This window comes from Artibeus jamaicensis, unplaced genomic scaffold (assembly GCF_021234435.1).
Source record: "Artibeus jamaicensis isolate MK-2021 breed Jamaican fruit bat unplaced genomic scaffold, CSHL_Jam_final contig_64, whole genome shotgun sequence".
Classification (NCBI taxonomy): Eukaryota; Metazoa; Chordata; class Mammalia; order Chiroptera; family Phyllostomidae; genus Artibeus; species Artibeus jamaicensis.
Genome location: NW_026521911.1, coordinates 4,767,570 through 4,787,750, shown reverse-complemented (window position 1 = coordinate 4,787,750; position 20,181 = coordinate 4,767,570).

The window sequence follows — 20,181 nt, the reverse complement described above, 5'->3', positions numbered from 1 at the left end:
CCCCTTGTCCTCTGGGGTGCTGGCTGGGATCCACCTGACAAGTGTGGCTCATTTTCTCATTATGCTGCTGCTCAAGGTTTTCTAGATTCTCCCATCCACTCCTCTGTACTTGCTGCTGGCTCTTTGTCAGCTGTGGGGCTTGCCAGGCTGCCCTCTGCTGCCTCTGTCCTGTGCAGTCATCATGCCGAGATTGGGCTAGAGCCGCAGCCCAGCTCATCAGCCCGTACTCGCCCGAGGAGGGGAGGGGCCCAGGCTCACCAGACCACAGAATCCATTCAGTCAGTCGCCGTTCCCACCGCCTTTGTGCCTCCACCCTCCGCTAGGTTGCAATCCTCTGCTTCCCCACTGGGTTATAGCAGGGGTGAAGGGGGGGGGAATGGGGGCGTCTGGCCTAATTGCCCGTCTCCCTGGGAACCAAAGACAGAGCTGGATTAGGGGATCAGAAAATGTTGAAGTCACCAATGAATGAAGGGGAGAATCTCAACAGGCTGGACTTGTGAATGGGAGGTGCGCAGAGTAACTTTATTGAGAATGCGTGCCAAGATCCTGCTTGAGCTGGGCCAGGGAACTGGGCCCTGTGCTGCTGGCGGAGAGGCAGAAGCTCTCAGTGACACTCCACACACGTGAGCAGCGCCAGGAGCTGCTGAAACCCAGCAGAAGCAGGTTTAGACTGTGGTAGGTATGACCCCGCTCAATGTTACCTACACCTGTGGCACCTTGGCAGGTTGCAGACACCGAGTGAAAAGAAAAAAGGGCAAGCTGAAAGCATCGGCCCTCTTTGGGGCCCCTCCCCCTCCCGGTCTCGTGGCCTGTCTGGTGTACGCTGTTTCTGCAATAGGAGCGCTGCAGCCTGGACAGCGTCCCTCCCAGGACCAGCCGCCGCCCAGGCCAGGTTTCCATCCGGAGCTCACTCTCTGTTTGTGTTCTGGGCCGGATGCTCCCTCAGCCCAGCAAGGTTGCTTGCTCCAGAAAACATTGGCTTTCTGTTTATTTTTTAAAGTGTGTAGAGCTGGGCGTAGCTTTCTGCAGGGTGCCGCCTGCCCCAAGCTCATTCCAAGCCAGTGAAAGTCAGACCTGGTCCCCGTGACAACCCCCCAGCAGCCACGATGGGGAGTGACAGTAACACGGGAACTAAATGCTGGAGGAAAAGCTCAGCCTCCCGAAACACTCCTTAAGATGGCAAATGAAAGTCTAGTTCCACATTAAAAACGTTAATTTTCCACATTAAGCAGGCGCACCCGAAGCTCCTGGGTGGGCTGTTCAGTGGGTATTTGGTATCCAGCCCTGGTGGGCTCACCTAATTCTGTCTCTAAGATCCTTCCCAGCCGCTGAGCAGCACCCCCCACAAAACTTCTGCGCTTCCCTAGAAGTGTCTTCATTCCCCGGAAGCACTTGGACCCTAACAGGACGTTTCCTATTCTCATAGAAATTTCACTGGGGACGTTAGAGGCCGTCTTTACTTCCCACCTCCTGCTTGTAAGTCACACAAACCTGTGTGAGCCATGAACGCCTCACCTGCGAGTGTGGAGGGCCTCCAGGTACTGAGCATTCTCTGGGGTGTATCTCATTTAATCCTCACCTAGAAGGCGCACTTACCGCTCCATTTTATAGAAGGGAACTGGGCTCCGGGGTATGCAGTCCTCTCCCTGAGGTCCTGTGGCGAGACGGGGCATCTGAGTCTGCCTCTAAACCTGTGCTCTTTACTCCTCCCCTCAGCTCCCCACGGACTCCGGCCAGGTCCCCTGTGTCTTTGATCCTTTCACCTTCCACAGCTGCCATCAAGCTCTAGGCCAGGCCTAGTGCTGGCTACAGCAGAGCCCTGCTGTAGGGAGCCTCTTACAGCCGAGAAATTCTGTTTTAGGCCAATTACTGGGCTTTGGTGCCCTCTGCTGGATAAAATCTAAAATAGCAGCTTGAGTCCATGCTGGTATACTGTCTTTTTCAAGAGGGTATTGATTTCATCTATCCATTTGTCCCTCCTTCCATTCAGCCCTCCATCTACCCATCCACTTAACCACCTATCCATCTACCTACCTATCCATCCACTCATCCATCCATCCATCCATCCATCCATCCATCCATCCATCCATCCACCACCCCAGTTTCATGAGGTACTGTAGGCATCACTGCCATTCACTCGGGCTCTCATGCAACACCCCCAACTCCTGCCTTGTACCAGATCTTGTGCAGGCTTCAGTGACGCGGACACAGAACAAGGAGACATCACACCTGGGTGCCCCTCTCCTGTTTGCACAGCACCTTCTCGTCCATTACATCCTTTGTCCCCAGTGTAGCCCTAGGGAGCATTAGGGTCCCCTCTTCCCTGGTGAGGAAGCTGAGGCTGAGGGAGGCCAGACAGCACGGTGCCGTGGAAACTGCTTTTGGGACAGAGACTGGTTTCAAATTAGGGCTTTCTCATTTACTAAATCTGTCACATGGGGCAAGTTTCTGAAATGATATGAACCTCAGTCTCTCACCTGTAAAGTTACCTCACCCAGCCTGATTTATTGTGCATAGTTTATGTGCCAGGCTTGGTGCTGGGGGCACAGCAGTGAGCAGCCCTGGAAAGGCCCCTGCTTCTCCCAACTTCACACTGTGGAGGTTGTAGTGAGCGTAAGTGAGCTGAGAACATATCACGAGGCCATGGAAGTGCCTCTGACGTCCTGTCGTTGTCATTACCAGGATGCTTCCCTGCTTTCCTGGGAAAACAAAAGGTATTTTTTTAAAGCAGCACATGGGGCTCAGGGCATGGGCTCTGGAGCTGGATTGCCTAGTTTGAGATTCCAGACTCTGACACTTAAGAGCTGTGTGATCTTCAGCAAGTAATAACTTCCCTGTGCTTAGGGCTTCTCATCAGCAAAATAGGGATAATGTAATGAAATACATACTGACTGCACTCATAAGTGCCAGGCAGGGTGTTGGGGACCCCAACGTGAGCGAGGCAGAAAAGTCCTGCCCTGTCTCACGGGAGTGTGATGATTAGCCCTAAGTGCAATGCGTGCTGCGTGTTCGCTCTGGTGATGGCCCCGGCTGCTGTGAAGGCTCCGTGGGTGTCCTATATTGAACCTTTATGTCGTGATGCTTGACTCTCTGGAGCTGATGAAGAGGACAGGGGCCAAGGTTGTTCTGCGGGCAGAGTGTAGAGCAGGGACCAGGGGGTCAAGGTCGGAGAGAGGCATGTTTCTCAACTTAAGAGGAAAGAAGCCTTAATAGTGAGCAGCCCACAACAGGGCAACCAGCCCAGGGAATGTGGGGAGTGACCACAGGAGGTGTGCGAACACTGGCAGTGACACCCCAGGAAGCCCCTACCCTGGCAGAGAGGTACACAGAGACCACTCAGTGCTCCTTCTTCAACCAAGGGCTTCTGGGACAAACTCTAATACTCTTGGAGAGAGCCCCCAGAATGGAGGGGAACCAGTCAGGGAAGTGCTGCCTCCTGGTGACGGCCACCAAGGCATCTGGCGGCCACCTCCTGGTTCCAACCCTGATGCCAGGACACTGCCCTCTGCTTGTGTCCAAGACCTGACCACCCTTTGCAAGACCTGCCTCCTGGTGCTAGATGTACCCTCCCCACGACTTGTCTCAGGCCGAGCAGCGGCTGCAGCTAACACTGTGGTGTGGAGGCAAAGCTCCCCCGCCAAGCCCTGCCCAGGTGGCAGATTCATGAGCAAAATAAAGAGTTGCTGTGGTAAGCCTTGAAGTGTGAGGTGCTTTCCCAGCGTTAGCTAGAGCGTGACAGCTCCTCAAAGCCTTCCTCGCCTCTAGCCAGGTGGTTGGTCTCTCCTCACTCTGCGTCACCTTGTCCTTCCTGTCAGAGTTGTCACTGCTACAGGACTCTCTGCAGGCACACACCAGGGCAACACAGACACCCTGCCTGACTGCGGGGCTGGGCACCCAGCACAAATCAGTTCAAGGCCAAGTTTGGTCAGATGAGCCCTGGCAGGAGCAGGACCCGGAAGGCCATGGCTGCTGAGTGGACGGCAGGATGGAATGAGTGGGGCTCCAGCTGGGGGTGTCAGCCCTGAGTGGACCACGGTGAGTCGAGTCTCCTGAGGTCTCCAGGGGCCTCGTGCAGGAGGGGCTGAGCCAGGAAGACGGACAGACTTCAGAAATAGAGTGTCTTCCCAACACAAGAGCTGGGCCCAGGCCTGGCCCAGGCCGGCCTGCCAGCTGCGCATGTTGGCCCCGACCCTTCCCTTTCAGGCACACAGCTGGCACCTGGCACTCTGATCTGCACGTCACAGTTGCTCGTGTCATTCCTTTCTCCTCGTGGAGGACCTCCTACGACCCGCTCCTGGGAGAACCTCCTTTTTGTCAGGGCCTGGGTGGGCCAACGCTGCCCGCCGCTGACCATCTCAGGGAAGAGTGGTGCCAGTGTCTTCCATTTGCCCGCCCAGAACCCCCCTGCCTTTACCCACCTCTTCTGGGCCCCAGGAGGCTGATCTGTATAAGCAATGTCACCGGGGTCACTTGCCTCATTAAATGAGATTGAAATGCCAGAGCTCCCTTGGGGCACTGTCTGGGAAAGAGTCGGAGGGCTCAGGACAGTGGGCGGGTCGGAGTGGATCTACTACATCTAGGATCTACTGGATACAGGGATCTGCTCACACCCCTAGGAGGAGCTGAGGACACCCGTCCCCAAGGCGCTAAGGAATGCACTGTCGGCCGCCGTGGGGCTCCTCGCTGTCCTTGAAGAACTCCCGGTGGTGCTCGTCCTCTGCAAGCCGCAGGTGGCCTCGGCGGGTGCTGTAACGAAGTTCCTGATCTCCGTGTGGATACTGGGAGCCCAGGCAGATGGCAGCACTTCACCACCAGAAGCAAGACGAACATGATGACGATAATCAGCCACAGACATGCAGTGGTTACCAGTCCTTGGGGTGTTTAGGGTGTTCGGTTAACCGCAGGGTCCCTGGGCCTGCTGGGCGGAAACCTGTCTGGAGTCCTCACCATGTGGACGCATTGCCTTTCGCCCAGGTCCCAGGCTGAGCAGCTCACAGGCTCAGAGCTCCGGGCTGTGCTGAATTCTGGGTCCCTTTGAGCAGAGTGTATGTCATCCATCCCCCTCCAAGGGGTCCTGCTGTCGCTCACCAGAATGACTGTCCTCTGGGAAGAGGACAGCACCCCGCCCATCCCAGAGGCTGCTGCACAGTGGCTCTGCTGCTGCTTCGATGAAGGACCCTGCAGGAATCCTGCCGCCTACAACCCGAGGGGTCCGGAAGCGGGTCCTTCCCTCCTGGAGCCTCCAGGTGAGGCCCCGCCCGGCCCGATGCCTTGGCTGCGGCCTGAGAGACCCGGAGGGGAGGTTCCCATTAGGCTGTGCCCAGACGTCTGACCTGCAGCAACTCCATCCAACACACGTGCCTGGCTTTACGTTGCTGAGTTTGTGGCAATTTGTTGTACAATATGGAAAACGAATACAATGCGTGATATTTTTAAATGCTGGTTAAATTAGAGTACTAAATGCCAGAGAGGATATGGCAAAACTTGTGCATTTTTAATAGACTTTAACACTATTTTCTTTTGTTATGAGGGTTTTCAAACATACACAAAAGTAAGGAGAATACTACAGTAAACCCAAGTACAACCATGGCCTAGATTCAGAAATTAAGGTTTTTCTACACTTCATTTATCCCTCCTCTTTTTGTATAATAATTTCAAACAAACCCCAGACATCCTGTCATTTCCCCTCTCACACATTCGGGTATGCCTACTCGAAAAAATGCCTGATTTCTTGCATAACAACCTTGCCGTTATTATCTCCAGAAAACCCTAAAATGCTCAGTCCATATTCAAATATCTCTAATTATTTAAAGAATATCTTGACTCAGTACATTTTTTGGAACTTGCAATATGAAGCTGTATGCAACAAAAGCCTTAATAATGTTCCTATTCTTTGATCCAGTATGGCTATTCTGAAGATTTAGCATAAGAAGAAATTTCAAAACACTGTGAAAGCGTGGTATCTGGTAAAGAAGTATTCACAATGGTGAGAAATTGCAAGCAAATTGGATATGTAATGTATCAGTCGGGTACACTCTGGGAACTGGAGTCCTCCCCAGGGGTCCCATAGTGGGAAACTAAAGTGGGGAAAGGTGCTGGGATCAGAAGCGGTTCCGGAATTGGTCACAGCAGGAAGTCTCTTTCACCCCTGGCGGGGAGGGACAAGAGTGAGGGAGGAGGTGGTCATACCCGAGTCCACAAACAGGGGCCACCTTGGAAGGGCATATGACAAGGCCAGAACTCGAGAGGAGACCAAGTTGTCATTGGAACACTCTCCAAAGCGTCCCCTCCACCCTGTCTCGCAAATGCGCGTGCGCACACAGGAAAAGAGCGAGCCACCTCCTGGCTTCTCCCGTTTTTCTGTCCTCCAGTTTCCTGTGAGTGTCTCCTGTTGGCTGAACCCAGCAGAAGCCAGTGGCAGAGGATGCTGGGAAGTGCAGCTGTCGGGGTAGCTCCCTGAGGGCCAGGGGTCCCTCTAACCTCCCTCTTGGAAGCCCTGTCAGGGTGGGAAGGTCAGGGCATGGGTCTGGGAGCAACAGGCATCTGTCTGGCATGTTGACAAGGACTCTACCCTCCCTCCAGAACAAAAAAAGGGATAAATAAAAGTATCCAGCAACATCCACTCGGTGTGTTCCTTGACCATTAAAATTATTATTATGAAGCTTGTGTAGAATTATGGAAAACGCTTGTGCTGAATTATGATATGGCATTATTACCAGGCTTTATCTTTTCGTGTGTATGCCACCGATCACTTTCTGACATAAAAGATAAATCTACTTGCTTTTGTGTTGATTGTTTGTTGGCTCACACACACATCTTTCTCTACTTCTGCTATAAAGTTAGCTTTGTGAGGGGCAAAATCTTTGGGTCTTTTTGTTTCTTTGTTGATATATCTCAAGTGAACCATGCCTGAAACAGAGTTGGTGCTCAGTAAACATGGCTGAGTGAATGAAGTGATGTGAAGAAGGCAAATACAGCACTTACTTCACAAGGTTGTTGCAAGGGTTCAATGAGAGGAGAGTGTGTGACCCCTGCCACACGGTGGGCACTTGGTGCACTTGGCCAGGGGACTCTGCTTGCATCTGGGTGGAAGGGAGCAGGGCGGGAGGAACAGCGGAGAGGCCCCTGGAGAGTTGCGCCTGTCTCCTCGTAAGGGTCCCCTAGAAGGGAAGATAGAAAAGTCTTCCTCATAATTCCCAAAGAACCAATGTGGTACGATGAGCAGAAACCTGGATCTCTAATCACCGCTCCACTTGCTAGCACTGTGTCCTTGGTCAAATTACTTAACCTCTCTGAGTTGTACTTTCCTTATCTATAAGGTGGGGATACAGCAATAATAATACCTGTCTTGGCGGGTTGTATAAATAGTGTTGGCACATAGCGGATGTCCAGGGATGCTAGTTTCTTTAGTGCTGGCCCATCCCCTTCCTCCTGGGAGTCCCAGCCAGCCCTGGAGCTGTCCGGAGTGCTGAAGACATCCTCCCTGCCTCCCGCCCTCCCACAGGTACTCCTTCATTCCCTCCTTCCTTTCTGGCTTGGCTCCCAAGAGCCCTAGGATCTAAACGAATCAAATTTTCCAAGTGGCTTCCTCATGTTCCTGGGGGGACAGGAAGGGGACAAGCCGTTTATGAAGTGCTCCCCAGGCAGGATTCTCTGGAAGCTGATGGGCAAGAGCGACAGTGGCCACGCTGGCTGCGGTGGCAATGGGGGCTCCCCAGGCCAGAGTCTGTTTGATGTCTGAGGACACTGTGCAGAAACCTAGGATCCCAAAGAGACAGCAAATCAGCCCCCATAGCACAGTCTGGCAGGTGGGTCTTCAGGAATCCCGCCCTGAAGAAAGGCCAGCAGGACCAGGTTGGGGGTCAGGAGGGCGACCCTTGGATACAGAAGGCAAAGGAGCCCTGGCCCTGACCGGACTTGCCCATCCCCCTTCCCTGGTTTCCAATCATCCTCCCTGTTTCAGTGTTTTGTCTGTCAGTGTAGCTAAAGTTGTTTTCATCTTTTTGGGTTATGATAGTGTGGAGTTGGCTAACTCCATGAACTTGGCCCTGTGAGCCAAGTAATCTGTGGCTAATCCCTGGTGTCAATCTCCTTGATTCTAAAAATACCAATGACCTTCCCCACAAAACACCAGGCAGGTGGTGCGTTAATCCACTGCCCGGGAGGTGGGAGCGCTGCCAGCCCACTTACTCCCGGGGGAAGGGCTGGCAGAGGGGATGGGGCCAACTTCAGAGACAAAAGCCACCTGTTTCCTAATTTTTATTAACAGCCAGAACATCAGAGCTGAAGGACTTTGGAGACCTAAACATCTGAATTAAGTCTTCCCTGTACAAATGGAACAACGGAAGCATAGAAAGAAATATGGTCTCCATTCCACACATCAGCAGCAGAGCTGGGGCTGAAACTGGCGTCCCACTGGCCCGAGGCAGGCCTGAGCCCCTGCTGGCCATCAGATGCAGAATTCCTGGGATACTGGGCATGGCCGGCCTGCTGCTGCTTTGTGGGACCCAGGGAAGGCCCTTCTTCCTACTCCTTTCTGTGCCTTGGAGGGGTTGGTCCACATGTTCAGATTTCCAAGGATGCTTCAGCTCTGATGTCCCAGGTACTCAATAAAGAGAGGTGATGTTTGTCTTTGACTGGGCCATGGGAAGTCAAGCCCTGGTCCAGCTCAGCCCTAAGTTTCTGCAAGACCTCAGATAAGTCACTGTCCCACTCAGAGTCACTTTGTCTCTTCTCAGGGCCTCTGAGAACAGAGGCAAAGCAGTGGGTCGCAGGTGCTTTGGAAAGTTCCGATTGTGGGACAAGGTGGCTATCATTACTACCAGCCACCTATGCTTATGTTCCCAACTGGAAGTGATTAGTTCTCTGTGAGCCCAGAACAAGCCCAGCTCCCCCAAGGGGCCCGTCCTCGGGGGCAGGGATGCTAGGAAACCGCTTTGAGCAGCACGGCACAGAGGGCTCCTCAGAGGCTGGCAGAAGAGCAGCAGTCCCCAAGTCGCCGAGCCCTGAGCTGGGGCAGCCTTAGTGTTGCAGCCCCGGAGGAGCCGCATTGGCCAGCCCTGCAAACTGGAGAGGCTGCGGCTTTGAGTGGGGCAGAGGCAGGAGGGCGGCTGGAACTCACACCCCCAGCTCCCTTTCAGCTCTCTTTACACCACAGAGCAGCTGCCTCTGCTCAGAGAGCCAAAGATAGTGATGATGGTGATTGTGAAACTACACCAGTTAGTAAGTACCTACTTACTTCCCTTTAGTATGTGCTACTTACTTACCTGCTTACCACGAGGAGTCTCCCCGCTGTGCTCTACACAATTCAGTCTTCACACAACACTACCAGGCAGTTATTCTCATCTCAATTTTACAGATGAGGAAACCCACGCCCAAGGGCAGGGGCTAGTGAGTGATAGAATGGGAGGTTATTGCTCTGCGTAATTCCAAGACCCTTCTTATTCCTGGCTCTGAACAGAACATCACTGTTGGCATCGAGACGGTGTCCTCTTACTCTCTCCATCTACCCTTCCAAGTGTCAGCCAGTTCCAGCTGGGCCTCCCCTGGGAAGCCCCTCCTGAGCCTTCTCAGAAGGCCCTCCAGGCCTTGACCCTGGCCCTGACTGCTGCCCGCCTGCGGCCAGCTCTGCTGTCGGCTGGGACTGGCCTCCTCATCAGGCTGGCAGTTTCTGCAGGGTGAGATTAAGTCTGACGCCTTCCGGGGGCACCCACAGTGGGGGCTGCTGGCTGCATGAGTGGTGGTGTGGGAGGCCTGCCGAGTGCTGTGGGTGGGGAAGGGGCAAGGACGGAGATGCAGGCAGAGGTCAGGCATGAGCCATCGGGCCACAGGGTGGCATCGAGGTCCTGGAAGAGTAGGATGGGGCGGAGATGCCCCAGTCCACATGTCCTGGTCAAGGAGGCCTCCATCCAGTTCCCCTCAGTTTCCTCATCTGTACAGTAAGGGTAGAAAGCCCTCTGCACAGGGCTGTGTGGCGTCAGAGGGGGAACTGTGCTTATGCATTGTGAGCCGTCTGGCCGCAGGCACTCAGTGGGGAGCTCCTTGTACCTTGGCCCTCCTTGCACTAGGGACCCGTGGATGCCAGCAGAGTCAAGTGCTATAAAAGGGTGCCAAGATTGAGGGTAAGAGGCAGGGGAGGCTCCGAGGGGCACCAGGAGAACTCGGCCCCCTTGGAGGATCAGCGCAGGAAGAAATAATAGTAACAGATTGAAAGAGGTAAGATTTATGGAACACCTAAGTCCCAGGGGCTGTGATAGGTACGTCACATTATGTCGCTTAATTATCACAGTAACTTCACAAAGTAGGTTTCATTATCCACCTTTTACAGAAGAAGGGGAAGGGGCTTAAAACTTCAGAGAATGGTATAGGGCCACAAGGATGGGAAACGGTGAGAGGGGCCCCCAAATCCCCCCAGAGGCCACACCCTGAGCCCCTGGGCTGCAGCCCCGGACCTCGTGTGGGCCTCCCGAGGCCGGGGCTCTTTCTGCATCATGGGTCCAAATCCCTGTCTTACCAACCAGGAGGCTGAGGTGTGGGCAGGGTTGTCTGCGTCAAATTTATGTAGAAAGTGCTGGCAGAAAATGTCGGAGGCCTCGTCCTCGTCCCCCTTTCCCAGGACTGCAGGCTGGTGCCCTGAGGGCTGGTGTCAGCTGTTCCACACAGGAAGAGAGGGACCTGCCAGGGCCTGCGGGAGTCCACTTTCGGCCACCCAAGGTGGGCCCCTCCCCTGCTGCTTCTCTCCCTGGTTCTTTGGGGTGCCCTCCTGTGGGCGGCTCCCTCCTCAATCTGGCCTGTGGGGTGGGGACCTTCACCCTGGGGGTGCTCAGTCCCTGAGACAGCAAAACCAAATTTGCCCAGGCTCTCTGCAGTGTGGCTGCCCAGATGGCTGTGGACCGAGCTAACCAGGACTCCTCACAGGTGCTGACTTCCGTGGTCCTTCCCACAGGCTGTGACACCCCTCACGCCCCGGCCACATTTCTGGCCCACGAAAGCAGCTACCGTGTGCTTGTAGCTGCTTTTGTGGGCCCCATCAGTTCTGGTTACTGCCCAGCAGCAGTCCTGCAGGCCCAAGGCTGGGTCAGACCCTCCTCTTCTGGGCATGCAGGGCTCCAGAGGGTGGCAGTGAGCTGGGGTCCACTCTGCCTTCGGCTGCCCGGTGCTGCTGTGCACCATGGGACACTTCAGCCGAGCTCATGTGGCCGTCGTGTTTTCCCACCAGGACATCTGGGTGGCCACAGCCCAGCAGGTGGCCATAACTTTCAGGACACACGGGTTGCCTGCAGTGCTGGTGACTTCTCTGGGACCCAGGGGGCAGGGGGCCAGAGGTACTGAAGCAGCCCCACAGCGTGGATGGCCTGAAAAGTAAGTGTGCGGGGTGCCTTCCTCTCGTGGGCGGCCTGGACTCTATATGCCTGCAGATGGGGAGTTTCCCCCACATCAGACACTAGGCTGAGCACTTGACAGTGACCTACATTTCACCTCCCAGCAGCTCTGGGAGCCAGTCCTGCTGAGTCCAAGCTCAGAGAAGGGGAGTAACATGCCCGAGTCACAAAGCTGGCAGGCAGTTCAGCCAGATTTTGAGTTTTGATTCAGACATCGCATGTGGAGTGGGAGCCAAAAGCTTCCTTAGTTGTTGCCTGGTACAGTGAGGGAAATGAGAGAGGAGGAGGGGTGCCCTGGGAAGGCAGGCAGAGCCATTTTCGGTTTCTTGGAGTTAGAGTCAGAACTTTCATGAATTTGTTGATTGATTGATAGCTTCCTGAATTCATCAAGCCTGTGCTATGCGGGGTGCTGGGTTGCATGGGTGAACAGGACAATCAGGTGGCTGGTCCCCGTGGGATGACTGTGTGATGAACAGACAGGTGGTTATGGCAGAGAGGTCAAGGCCATCACAGAAACAAAGATCTGGAGAATCAGAGGAGGCACGGGGCTAGGTAGGCCCTGTGGGTTCTGAGGAGGTGACACTTGACCTGCCTTTAAGGAAGTAGGTAGCCAGGGAGAGGCCTGGTAGAGTAGGGTATAGAAAGAAGTATGACCTGGAATCTTAAAGTTCATCTAAACTGGGGTTTTTCAAGCTGTGGGCCATTTGGGTCCATAAACCAATTTAGTGAATCAAGATGAGCATGAGACAGAGACAGAGAGAGAGAGAAGTAGAAAGTGATAGAGAAGGATGGAATTGAGAGGAACAGAAGAAAATAGAATGGAATGAATGCAGTGACTGTGAGTGTGCACTGCAGATGTACGTGACCAAGCACTTTGCAAACACGGTTCAACCAACGGTCACTGAGCACTTCTCTGCGTGGACCCCGGCCTGGCTCTGAGCACGTGGGGAGCAGCGGGCCGGACTCCACCCAGCTGTGAGGTACTGGAGCCCAGCAGGAGATAGACGTGTATTTAGGCAATAGAGGAGCCCAGCGGCTGGGGGAGCGGACCTACTTGGGGATGGACTGGGCTTCACAGAGGAAGTGACTTTGGGGCAGGGCCTGAACATGAGAAGCTGATTGCAGGAGGGGTGAGGGCAAGGCATTCCATGCTGAGGGGTCAGCTAGTGCGAAAGAGCAGAGGCAGCAGGCTACTGGGACTAGGAGAACAAGCAGGTCTCCTCAGGGCAGTTGGAGCACGGTGGCAGTCGGTGGGGGGACCAACCAGATTCTTTCCCCAGCACTGTCGCAGGAGATCGAGTTCAGCCACCGTGCTGACTTTCAGAGCCAGGAGCAGAGTGGTTAGGGGCACACTCTCTGCACTCAGATAATCAGGATCCCAGATCTGGCCTCACTTCCTACCAGCTGTGTGACCTCAGGCAAATCACTAACCCTCTCTGTGCTATTGTTTCCTCATTAGTGATAGGAGCCTAATAAAAGTCCTTACTTCATAGTGTTGTGAAGATGAGGTAAACTACTGCAGCTAAAGGGTTCAGAATCCTGCTCTGCACACAGTGAGCACTGCTTGAAATCAGTGCAGGCTTTTACCCATTAACCTTCCAGGTTTGTGCATAGACTCTGTCTTGTGGTCAAATATAAAACCCTGGCTCTGGCTCCTCCTAAGACAAAGGGGAGGTTTGGTGAGAAGTGGAACAGAAACCAGGGAGAGGAGATGGGACAGAGGAAGCCCAGGTTTGGTCACCGCCCTGTCCTGGTGGGGTCCTAGTGGGTCTCCTTCGGAAGGCCTCCCCCCACTACTCAGGGGACAAGGTTGGGGGTAGCAGGGCCACCCAGGGGCTCAGCAGAGGCTGGGCTGTCGGGCCCTGAGGCTCCAGCAAGGAGACTCTCAGCCTTCCTTGGTGGCTCCACGTTCCTGGGTTTCTTGAGAAAGGGATTGCAGGTAGGAACCTGGGCCACATTCAGAATGAGTGATGGTCCTTTTCTGCCTGGGGTTGCAGCCCAGGTCAGGGGCCCAACATACAGAGCACCTTTGCTTTGGGCAGATGTGTGGCACACTTACGTTAGACAGGGTCCCTTCAGGACTGGGGCTTCAGAATTGGCTAACTTGTTTCCCAGAGCCGACATATTTTACTGAGGTGAAGGGGGGTGCACTCATGTCTGCCTAGACCTTGAGGATGCACCCAGAGCCACGGTTTGATTTCCAAGCTGATGACAAACGGATAAACAAAACGTGGTCTGCCCATACAGGGGAGTGTTGTGTAGCCATACAGCGGATGAAGTACTGGTGCAGGTTATTATATGGACGAACCTGGAAAACCTCATGCTTGGGGAAAGAAACCAGTCACGAAGGACCACGTAATTGCTTGATTCCATTTATATGAAATGTCCAGAATAGGCAAATCCGTAGAGACAAAGCTTCACTGGGCTTCGGGGGAGGGAGGAATGGGGAGTGACTACTAATGGGTTGGTTCCGGGGCGATAAGTCGTGTTCCAGAATTAAGTCGTGGTGATGGCTACGCAACATATGTGTATCCTCAAACCACTGGGTTCGCTTTTTTAAAATGGTACATTTTAAAAATTTATTTATTTATTTATTCTTAGAGAAGAGAAGAGTATGTGAAGAGAGAGGGAGAAAAACATCAATGTGTGGGTGCCTCTTGTGGGTGCCTCTCATGCGCCCCCTACTGGGCACCTGGCCCACAGCCCAGGCATGTGCCCTGACTGGGAATTGAACTGGCTGCCCTTTGGTTCACAGGCTGGCACTCAATCTACTGAGCTAGACCAGCAGGGCTTTTTTTTTTTCAGTTGTAATTTTTTTAAAGGGCAAATTTGATGGTATATACATTATATTGAATTTTTTCATGTAAAAAATAAGGAGTACGAGCAGGGAGCCTGGCTGCCCATGGTCAGATCCCGGCCCTGACACCAGGGGTGTAAGTGCGCCTGGACCACTCCCGAAACTCCCCGGGGCCTTGGTTTTTTCATTTCAAAAGAGAGACAAGGATAAACATAATTCTTAGTACTGTTGTAATGCCAAATAACTGAATGTTTGCAGAAGTACTTTAGGACAACTCAGATCAAGTTGTCAGCACATGTCAGAGACTGTCACTGATGGCAGGGCGGCGGGAAGGTGGAAGCTGGTCAAAATGATCAACTGTGCAGGCTAGAAGGGACGAATTCATGCAGATCTATCCTCCATTGAAGGGACCTTTTTTTCTATCAGGTTGAACCCAGGTTGGCCCTGGATGGCCCTGGATGTTACTCTTACAGAGGGAATGGATAGAGGGGATATTTCTCCTTTCCCCAGTTAGGCAGGGAGGGAGCTGGGTAGTGGCCGTAGAGGGGTGGGGGTGGACCTCCAAGCTCCAAGCAGCTCTCCAGCACCACGGGCTTCTGGGCTTCAGGGAAGGTCTGTAAAAGTGCACCTGCCACTTCTGCTTCCAGTCATGGTGCTGTGTGTGCACTCCGTGCTCCTGGGTGGCTCCGAGCAGATGGCCCTGCTGAGACAAGCCTGGGCCCAGGGCCTGGTGGATGGGAGGCTGGTCTTCCTGCCCTATGGCACCATACTCTCGGCCTTGCCCTACCAGAACTGCTCCTGCCAAGCCCTTGGCCAGAGTGGACCCCTTTGAGAGGTCTGTGATGCAGTGTTCAGCATCACCCTGGAGTCTGGCCCCATGGGTGAGGCCTTCAAAGACTTTGGAGCCAGTGGAGAAGTGGCTGCCCACCTGGAGCTGGAGCAGGGAGGTCAGTGCTGACCCTCAGTGGATTCAGAGCCTGGGCCGTGGGCAGGTGTGTGTGTGCTCCTCCCCCACTCCAGGCCTTCCTGGCCTTGGCCAGCTGCCCGCCTGGCCTACTGGTCCCACCTCCACTGTGAGCCCATGACCTGTCCCTTCTTTGACAAAGTGACTGTCTGGTCTCTGGTGTCCTTTTTCTTTTCTTTCATAGGGTTTTTTGTGCGTGTGTTTGTGTTTATGTGGGTGCATCTGTGTGTTTCTGTTTTCTTTCTCCTGTTATTCACTCTTTTGGCCTCCTTGGTCAGCTCTCCTCTTGGGTCTCTTTTGCTTCCATTTTTCTATCTCTGACTTAATTTTTCTATCTGTCACTTCTGGCCCAGCAGGTCTTCTCTTGCAAACATTCTTCCCCTCCTTCCTCTGTAGCTTCAGCAAGTTGTGAGGGTCAGACGGAGAGTTTTGGCGGGTGGGAGGGTGGGAAGGTTTTCTGAAGTCGCTGCAGAGTGTGGGTGGGGTACCGGTTGGGCTGCCGGTACCAACCATGCATCTTGATGACAAGAAGACAATGGCGTCTAGAGGTGGCGACAGATATTCAGTTGTTAAGGAAGGTTATTCAACCAGTGATTCCTGTGACAAATGTGCACTGAGTCCTTCTCATGTGCCACTGGGCCAGGTGGCAGGGACACAGTGATGGACAAGACAGATCTGGCTTTCAAGGAACTTCCATGCTGTCATGGTGAGATAGACAATAAGCAAGCAACCTAATGACAAAATTTTATAGTGATGACATTGCCAAGAAAATAAAATAGGACAGTGACAGAGGGTGGCCAGGGTGGAGTAGGACAGGCAGGGAAGCCTGCTTTGGAGATGGCACTTGCGCTGAGTGTGGAGTGGTAAGGAGGCAGCCAGGTGGAGGTCTGGATGAAGAACGACCAGGTAGGGGAAACAGTAAGTGCAAAGGCCCCAAGGCAGCGTGAGCGTCAAGGCTCACGGGGCAGGCAGAAGGGAGTGTGCAGCGGCTGGGCTATTACGTGTGCCTGGGAGAGGGGTCCGAGATGAGCCTGGGCCTGGTCACGTAAGGCGTTGTAGACTGCGGTTAGGAGCCTGAACATCTCATAAGGAAACCATCAATGGGTTTCAAGTAAGAAATGCTTTGGTTTGTTTGTTTTTTAAACTGCTTTGGTTGCTTTATAGGGAGTGGCCTGAAGAGAGGGCTAAATGAAGGAAGGAGGCCCTCGGGAGCTCCTGAGTGGCCCAGGTGAGCAGGGAGTGTGGCTCAGCCCAGGGGTACAGCTGGTGAGCGGGTGGCCGAGTGTGGAATGCATTCTGAAATAGAGCCAAACAGACGGGTGATGGGTGGGAAGACAGAAAGAGAGGAGTTGGGAGTCAAGCTGAGGACCGAGACCCCGGGCAGGTGGTAGTTCGTTTCCTAAAGTGCAGGAGGAATGGGGTTTGGTGTGGTAGAGCCAGGCAGAATCTCACAGAACCAGGAGCTCTGTTGGGACATGTGAGGTGGGTTCGAGGAGCCTGAGATGTCAGAGTTGGTAGCGGTGGTTGTCATGGAGACTGGGAGGCCGCTGAGTGTTGGGGGGTGATGGTTAGGGAATGATGATCCAAACAATCGCTGCTGGCAGAGGCCAGGGCTCTGAGCCGTCTGGGAGCCTGTGCTGTGGGGTCTGGAGTTGAAGCGCCTTCTCTTCCTCAGGTGTCCTGCTCTTTGAAACCATCTGTGATGCGGTTGTCCTGCTGGCCACACCTTGAACCGCTCTGAGAGACACTGGGCCACACAGGGCTCTGGGTGTTGCTGGCTTTAGCCAGAAGATCCACATGGATGAGAAGGGCAGGAGGCTGGTTCAGTAAGTCATTTTGGACATGGACACCGGGAAAGCCAGCTGGTCCCCACCCACATTCTGGACACAGGCACAGGGCAAGTGTGGCCTGGGAAGGCCATACACTTCCCTGGAGGAGCCCCTCTGGCTGGCGACTCCAGCTGCTGGTTCGACCCTGATACCTTATGCATGAGAGGTCATCCATCCACCCACCCATCCATCCCTCACTAAGGCTTTCCATGTGGATGGTCATGTTAGTCACATGAGGTGTAGGAGCAGGCAAAGCAAGTGAGTTACTTGTCACCCTGTTGAGAGGACTGAACCAACAGCTGTGCAGTGGTGGCGATGTTAGCAAGGCTGCCTGCCCCTCAGCTGAGTGGGCCAAAACATTTACATGGCATGTGGTCCTAAGCAGCCTCTTTCCACCCCGCTCCTGACATCAGGGCTTGAGACTTGGACCCAGTGTCGGGAGGACACTTCTAATAGTCAAAGTGGGTGACAGCGAAGCTGACTGCCAAAACAAGTAGTGAGTGGCCAATGTGAAGGCCATGTAAAAAGAAGTAGGGTAGGACTTCCAGCTAAGATGGAGGCATAGGTGGAAATACTGTACCTCCTCATACAACCAAATTTAAGGACGACAAAGATTTAGAAACAAAAATTCAACCAAAACAGACAGAAAATTGAACTGTACCGAAGTCCGACAACAATGAACCATTCATCCAGACCAGTAAGAGGGGTGGAATCTACGGCCATCAGAAAGGGGTCCCAGCAGGGAAAAGGTGGTGGTTGGCAGACCCGGGTGGGTGTGGGGGTGAAACAAGCAAACCCAGTGAGGCACGCAAGGTAGCTGGCTGACCACAGACACACATTCTCGTGCGCAGATAAACCAGGCAAAAAACGAACAGTGAGACAGACCGTGCAACCCAGGACCCAGGGATGGTAAATAAAGCCTAAAAGCACTGATTGAAAACACGTGTAGGGGTTGAGCTGCCAATAGAGACTCCAAGCCTCACAGGAGAGTTTGTTGGAGAGACCCACAGGGTCCTAGAACGTACACAAGCCCACCCACCCAGGAACCAGCACCAGAAGGGCCCAATTTGCTTGTGGGAAGTGGCAGAAGGGACTGAAATCTGAGAGAGAGCAGAACAAGTGCCATTGTTCCCTCTCTAACCCCGCCCCCACATACAGTGTCACAACCCAGGGACCTGGGTTGCCCCGCCCTGGTGAACACCTAAGGCTCTGCCCTTCATATATAACAGGTGCAAACAGACCAAAACATTATGGCTCAAGAAGAAGAACAGCTCAAAGCCCCAGAGCCAATACTTCTAAGTGACCAAGAGATAGTCAACCTATCGGATGCACAGTTCAAAACACTGGTGATCAGGATGCTCACAGAACTGGTTGATTTTAGTTGCAAATTAGATGAAAAAATTGAGGCTACACTAAGTGAAATGAAGGAAAATGCACAGGGAACCAATAGTGATGGGAAGAAAACTGGGACTCATATCAAGGGAGTAGACCAGAAGGAAGAAAGAAACAACCAAACAGAAAAGAATAAAGAAACAAGAAATCAAAAAAATGAGAAGAGGCTTAGGAACCTCCAGGACATCTTTAACCCTTCCAACATCTGAATTATAGAGGTACCAGAAGGGGAAGAGGAAGAGCAACAAGTGGAAAACTTATTTGAACAAATAATAAAGGAGAAATTCCCTAATCTGGCAAAGGAAATAGACTTCCAGGAAGTCCAGGATGGTCAGAGAGTCCTAAAGAAGGTGGACCCAAGAAGGAACACACCAAGGCACATCATAGTTACATTAGCCAAGATTAAAATGAAGGAGAGAATTCTAGAATCAGCAAGACATAAGGGGACAGTCACCTACAAAGGAGTTCCCATCAGACTGTCAGATGATTTCTTAAAAGACACCTTACAGGCAAAAAGGGGCTGGAAAGAAGTATTCCAGGTCATGAAAGGCAAGGACCTCCATCCAAGATTGCTCTATCCAGCAAAGCTTTCATTTAGAATGGAAGGGCAGATAAAGTGCTTCTCAGATACGGTCAAGTTCTAGCAGTTCATCATCACCAAGCCCTTATTATATAAAATATTAAAGGGACTTATCTAAGAAAAAGAAGATAAAAAGTATGAACAGTGAAAGGACAGCAAACTCACAGTTATTAACAACCACACCTACAACAAAAGCAAACTAAGAGGACAGCTAGATCAGGAGCAGAACCATAGAAATGGAGATCACATGGAGGGTTAGCAACAGGGGAGTGGGAGGAGGAGAAGGGGGAGAAGGTACAGAGAATAAGTAGCATAGACAGTAGGTAGAAAATAGGGGGAGGGCAAGAATAGTATGGGAAATGTAGAAGCTAAAGAATTTGTGACACATGGACATGAACTAAGGGGGGGAATGAAGGGGGAGGGGTGTGCAGGATGGAGGGGAATGAAGGGGGAAATGGGACAACCATAATGGCATAATCAATAAAATATATTTAAAAAAGAAGTAGGGTAACAATTGATAAGGATACCGAGCCCACCATCCCTCCCACCCGCAGTGGCCAATCTTTAACTCACAAGGAGGCCTGGCCCCACTTCCATCCTCCATCAAAGCAGCGCTCAGTAAATAATGAGCATTCCAGGCCCCAGATTTATGAGGTGGAGGAGTGGGAAGGAGGAGGGTTCGTCAGGCCATTTGTTCAACACTCTGCAGCTGCCACCCCCCCCATCTGCCTGCTGAGAGAGGAAAGACCGGCCAGATGGGCTTGCCAGTCCTGCCGTCCGTGCAGGGTGCTGCAGGCCACAGCTCTACCCTGCCTTAGGTGCAGGGACCAGGCCCGGAACCCCACGGCCACACCAGGACTGAGGTTGGGCTGCTGCTTCCTGGGGTGCTCTCCCTGATCTCAGGGGTTAACTGTTAAGGGCGCTACCACTAGGGAACACCAACCGGCACTCGGCACCACACCAGTTCACCTCACAACTCAGAGTAAATTCTTTCAGGCTCTGAGCATCAGCTCCCTCCTCCGTGAAATGGGGCCACCGTGCCTGCCTCCCGGAGCAGTGGTGAGGATTCAGGGGCATACTTGAGACCGAGAGCCTGGCTCACGTGGCACCCAATAAAAATCTGCCTGGGTGGCGTTAGGGCTGAGCTAGTGAGGATCTCAGGTTCTCTCCTGACTGTCCCCCCAGGAAGCCGACTTTGTGAGAATAACATCTTTTTAGAGCCTGTAGGGGGGGGCACT